The sequence below is a fragment of the Alligator sinensis genome, unplaced genomic scaffold, assembly GCF_000455745.1.
Source record: "Alligator sinensis unplaced genomic scaffold, ASM45574v1 scaffold1008_1, whole genome shotgun sequence".
NCBI classification, from domain to species: domain Eukaryota; kingdom Metazoa; phylum Chordata; order Crocodylia; family Alligatoridae; genus Alligator; species Alligator sinensis.
The window spans coordinates 773,790-780,160 of record NW_005842013.1 but is presented as its reverse complement, the minus strand read 5'-3'; positions in this window follow the sequence as shown (position 1 = coordinate 780,160).

Here is a 6,371-nt window from a genome sequence, read left to right as displayed (position 1 = left end):
GCAGGAACATATGCAGCATGGGGCACAGGGCTTAACGGCCCGAAAGGTTGGCCCCCCATTGCATTAAATAAACATGACTGTGCTTTGTGCTTTTAAAACCAGTGAACTTGGCAGGATGTTGTGAGGTGTCAGGCTGCTCAATGCACATTCAAGGCCCTTTCTTGAAAGTTCATAGGAAGAAAGGAAATGAGGTTATCCACATCCCACCATTTGGACCGCAGCTGGCAACCGAAAGGTGTCATAAATAATAACGTTGGCTAGCAAAGCTCCTCTTACTCAGCAAGAGAGCTTATGTCACCCCTGTTCTTTCTCTGGTATGTCTCTTCTAGGATTATGTGCGAGAAAGTCAAACTGACTCATGCTGGGAATTTTTCTCTATTTTCCCTTCCTGTTTGCTGTTGGCTTTGGAACTGCCTGGATTTTTATCAAACCAAACCACCTTGCTAGACACAGGCCCAACCCTGGGCTCTTTGTCTCTAACCATGTCAAGCCCACACTTCCCATGTCTGGAAGATCTCTGAGGCCTAGGTCCAAAGTGAAATGCCCAGGTGAAATGCTGGTGTTGGGCTGCAAAGGCCTCCAAAGAAGGGCTGAGGTGGTGATTTCTGGGGATGAGGCTGCTAGGGACTTCACATCCAGGGATCAAACTTCATGCATAAGTTTGGTCTGTGTTGAGTGTTCCTCAAACTCTCTGACTGGTGCAGCTCTGCTGAGGATAGCGACCATAAGGGGTGCCAGCGTGGCATGCTTATCTTCTGGAAAACTTTTGCTGCTTCTGGAATACAAATGAAAACCTCCTGATCTGTATATAGTGCACATACAGAGGTGAGAAGGGAAAAGAGGAGAGCCAGGAACTTAGCTCTCAGCCCCTACCCCCAACCTGGTCTTCAAGCCTATCATAGTCAAGCCTAAAGTCACATAGAAATCAGAGTTTCTCACTGATGTTGTTTGCCTTAATACCATATCCCCAAGAAAGAAAGAAAATCAAGGGGATCTTGGAGAAGGGGCAACTAATAGACAGAGCACTGGCCTGGTCACTTGGGTTCACCTCCCAGCTCTGCTTGGCTACATGAGTTTGGGCAAGCTGTTGTCTCTCCCCCTTGCCTTTGGGGCTATTCCTAATGCATGGGTCCAAGGAGCTTTTATGCTTTCTGTGGTGTTCAGAGTCGATGGTACAAGATGGTAAAAAGTCCCCGTAGGTCGGAAATAAACTTCGTTTTTGCACAGAGGGAGCTGAAGATGGAAGGCTGTCCCTCTGGGTCCATGAGAGTGTCCTATTTAGTCTTTTCCACCTTGGATTTTATCTCTGTTGTCTCCCTCTGACTTGTTTCCCCCTTGCTGTCTTCCCCCTCCCTTCCCTGCTTTACCTTTTGTCTTGCTTATCTCTACCTATTTCCATTTTCACGGACATCCTGCCACACTTTTAGCTTGTCTCATTCCTTAGTGTCTCAGACCAGCAGAGACTCCCTCTGCCCGACGGAGGGTGGCTGCACCCAAAAGCTTGCTAGGAAGTTTTTCCCAACTACTCAGCTGGTCTAGTAAAAGATATCACATCTACCCAAAGAACCTGGCCTGCCTATATCCTTAGACCAACGTGGCCGCAACCAAAAACCCAGCTGCCAAGGGATGGTGCTTATAGATTTCATAGATTTCATAGACATCAGGGCTGGAAGGGACCTCGGAAGATCATCGAGTCCAGCCCCCCGCCCAAAGGGCAGGAAGTCAGCTGGGGTCATAGGATCCCAGCAAGATAAGCATCCAGTTTGCTCTTGAAGGTGTTCAATGAAGGCGCTTGAACCATCTCCGGTGGCAGGCTGTTCCAGACCTTGGGGGCTCGGACAGTAAAGAAATTCTTCCTTATGTCCAGCCTGAAACGGTCTTGTAGTAGTTTATGACCGTTCGACCTAGTCGTCATCCCTAGGGGCGCTCTGGTGAACCAACGTTCCCCCAGATGCTGGTGGTCACCCCTGATAAACTTGTAGGTGGCCATCAGATCACCCCTGAGCCTGCGCTTTTCCAGGCTAAAGAGCCCCAGGGCTCTCAGCCTGTCATCGTAGGGTCTGCTTCCCTGACCTCTGATCATGCGCGTGGCTCTTCTCTGGACTCTCTCAAGCTTCTCCACATCCTTTTTGAATTGTGGAGCCCAAAACTGGACTCACTAAGGCCGAGTACAGGGGGAGAATGACGTCCCGGGATTTGCCAGCTGACTTGAAGGTATCCAGCTTCTCAAAATGTTCCTTCAGAAAGTCAGCATTAAAGGAGGGCAGGGGATCACCCTCACCCGGACTTCCCTGCCCTGTAGCGGGCCTGGGCATCCCATGGGACTGATGAAAGACCGACGCAAAGTACCTATTTAATAGGTTGGCTTTTTCCTGGGCGTCAGTTGTCAGTTGCCCCATCTGGGTCAGCAGGGGTCCAATGTTGCCCCTGCTTTTCCTCCGGCTCCCCACATATCTGAAAAAGGACTTCTTATTGTCCTTGATGCTCAAACCTAGCTGGAGTTCAGTTGCAGCCTTGGCTTTCCTGGTCTGCTCCCTCCTTATACCATGTAAGGATCCTTCAGGACTAAATGAGTGTTGATTTGCCCAGTAAGTGCTGTCAGTAAGTGCTGTAGAGAGCACTGCAGCAGGGAGATAAAGGGTTCATTCTCTGCAGGGAAGGCTATGGAAAGGACCTGTCCTTGGGTAGTACCTGACATACACAGTCCCAGTGCTTTCACCTGGGCCCAGGAGGGTGGATAATTAATTTGGATAACGGAAAAAATCCTCTCACTGCCCAGGGAAGGAGCAGAGCTTGTCTGGCACGAAGGTTGCTTTCTGTCTGCTGAAGGACCTGGGATTAGGAGAGAGCCCCACAGATATGCCTGCTTTGCTGCCCTGCTGTGTGTGTCGTAAAAAGCTCACAGCAGCTTTGCAGTGAACAGAGTAGAGCCAAGGGTTGGAAGGGGCCAGGGGGTTACCGTGCTAGCCTAGGGGACCCAGGGTCAAGTCTCTGCTTTGCTATGGGCTGTCTCTAGGCCCTCGAGCAAATTGCTTTCGTGTCTTTCCGTGCCTTAAACTCCCATCTGTAAAATGGGGACAGTAGCACCTTGGAGGAGCATTGGGAGAACAAATACAAGTTCTGGGATCCTGTAGTAATGGGGCTGCCAATTATACACATCATGCATTTACCCCAAAGTAATTTCTCTTAGATTTTACTCCAGGGTCAAATTACACCAGTGCTCAGAGCAGATGCACAACCAGGCCTCGGCGGTACTTTTCTACAGCAGGTGACATTACAGGACCTTGCACTAGGTGGGGAAGGAGCTAGTATTAGCTTACTTGCACTAAGCAAGCAATTACCCCAGGACAAAACTGAGTAGAGCTGAGGACACACACAACACGAGCCTTTCATAACTGGCATCAGCGTACAATTATTCTTCACTTCCCCAGTGGTAACCACCATAGGCTGTATGTACATCATGTGTCTCCTCCATTATTCTAGCATACTGTTGTGTGTCCATCCTTAAGATACATTACTAAGATTGGAGAAGACTTTTCTTCTGCACATAGTTTGGCTCCCTGTTGTTCCATGACACGATACTCCTAACTAGGCCTGTATAAGAGGCAATGGAGAATAGACCCATAAAATAGAAGACCCCCCGGATTGAATAACATCATACCATGCAGTGACTTTCCCACTCAAGTGCTTGCATAGGTTGCTACAGAAAGCAACAGCAAGCATCTTTCTCTTGTGAGCATTTATGCAATTGGTAAACCCACGAGGTCAAAGATTTCACCTGCAAAGTTCCTTGTGGGGGGGTTAGTTTTAGAGAATAACTGCGATTAGAAACAATAGCTTCTGAAAAGCACAACGGGAATGTGGTCATTCAAAGGAGGTTCATGGATGTCTCACATAGTAGCACCCGCATGATGAAAGGAGGTGAGGATGATCCTGCAGGAAATTGGACTAGGTGACCTGTGGTGGTCCTTCCAGCCCAACTTCTCTATGGTTCTGCTCACAAGACCAGCCTTCCTCTGCAATCTCAGCAGAGTTATCGTAGTCTTAAGAGTAGTTTCCCATTGGTCACATCTGGAGCACGACACTGTTTATAGCACTGTGAGATGAAGCCTAGTATTAGTTCATAGTCACGGATATTTAAGACCAAAAAAACCCACATTGTGATCTGTTCTGACTATGCAAAACACAGGCCCAGAGCTTTTCGCTCAGCAATTCCTGCACCAAACCCCACAACTGGTGATTAAAGTCATGTAGGTGTGGGCTCGTGCTGCAGTTTCACAGTACAGTTCCATTCAGGGCGCAGATTTCTGGCTCTAATTATGGAAATTCAGAGAGAAATCAATAGCAAAGCATTTAAATTGCCTGTTATTCTTTCACAAAAAGGAAAGTTAAAAATGCACACATTGCACTTGCATAAAGAAACTGGAAAGATAAGGGTCTTAGAATAAACTGCACTCATTAACTTTACACATGAGGCATATTTGAAATTACTACTGCTATTAAAGGTAACCTCAGTATACCCTGGGCCTAATTATGCCCTCAGATACACATGCATAGCAAGCATTGCATTTATGTTTCTGAGCAAGAAATGTCCTGTGGCAAGGGGGAGACTGTTATGGTTATGCTGACATCTTTACCTTTGTCCCACCTGGTTTTGGACTGCTTTGAAACCCAACCTTAACTTCCACAGGGCGAGTGGCGGTGAGATTCCCCGGGGCAATAACAGATCCCATTATTACATGCCTGTGACCATCTCCTCAGCACTTTGCCCGTCTGGCGCTGTTTCAAACACCGCAGGAATGGTTGAGGGGTTTCAGTCAACCACCATATCGCTTTGAATCAAGCCGCCAGAGAAATATCTCCTTTTTCCAAAATGTGGCCTTCCCCATCCAATTTACCCTTAAGACACCCAAGACACACAATACTCGGTGCCTGGGCCATCCGCAGGTTGATGCTCAGTATCTCCTGAACAAATGGAGCTTAGAAACTGGAGGTTTAGGACCAACGGAGTCCGTACCATTCCTCGAGCCCCAGGAGAGGTCCCAAATGTAAGACAGAAGCCAGATTTCCTGCTATTCATCCCTTTGCACTCCATTAAAATCAGTGAAGTCTCTCCCATACGAAAAGGAAATAATACAATGGAGAATCCATCCTGTGGATACATTGTCATGTATTGAGCAACATCTTACTGACTGTAAGATGTTGTCTTTAGTGTCTTGGTCAGAGGTAGGAGAGGAGGTGAGGCATCTGGCTTTCCACATGGGAGGGGGACATCCACCAGACCGGTTCACATTTTGAACCTGTTTGTTTCTATACTGGCATCAGGACCTGTTAGGACAGCAGTATGAAGGTTGGGACCCAGCTGTGCCTCTCTGGCACCACAGACCGAGAAAACAGCTGGATCTGACTAGCTGATCATTCCTCCAGGGGGGGAGAGCATTACTCAATACATAACCAGCTTCTGAGCCTGCCCTGACCATTCAGCCCTAGCATGGAGCAGGGATGTGAGCAGGGCTTAGAACAGGGCTATCCAAGCAGTGGCCCACAAGCCACAAATGGGCCACGAGAGCTTCAGATGCCGCCTTTAGGCTCCTGGCTTGGGCCCTGCTTCCACTGCTGCTGCTGCCTGGGTCTCCAGCCTCCTCCCTCTTCTGGCTTCTGCTTCCTGCCCCCACCCCTGGGGCTAGGGGGGCCCGTCACCTGTGCCTTTCCTTTCCTGTAACCAAGTCCTGGGACTTACTGCTTGCAAGTGGGACCTTTTCCTCACTAAAGGGTCCCAGATGCCTGGTTTTTGTTTTTTTCCAGGGGCCTCAAGCCAGAAGGTTTTACATTTCTTAAAAGGAGCCCCTACAAATTGCCCCCTGCCCGTGCGACAGGCATTGTCCCAGACCATTGCAGAGCTTTGTAAAGCTATGTAAGGCCTTGAAGACCCGCTCCCGCAAACTCCACAGAGCACAGAGCGATGCTTGCGTGCAGCCCTGCCAAAGCCAAGGGCTGGGTATAACCATGCCGGACAGGACTGGGCCATCAATGGATGGCAACAGGGCCTGATTTTGCCATGGGTGGAGTCTGCTCTAGTTTGGCCTGGCTGCCAGCCACAGCAGACCTTGCCCACACAGGAGCAGATGGGGAATGGGAGAAGGAAGCCAGAACCCCGGCTTTGCCAGCCAGGTGGGGGGGGGGGCACCCCAAACAATGGGGTTTGCTGCCTCTCCTGCCAGATGTTCCTCTCCCCCTCAGCCCAGTTCTTCCCAACATCCCAGATGCCTCCCCCCGGCTCAGGTATTCGTCCCCCCCAACCCAGATGTTCCCCATCCCAGGTGAACCCCACAATCCCAGATGTTTTTCCCCTCTGGCCCAGATTCCCCCCC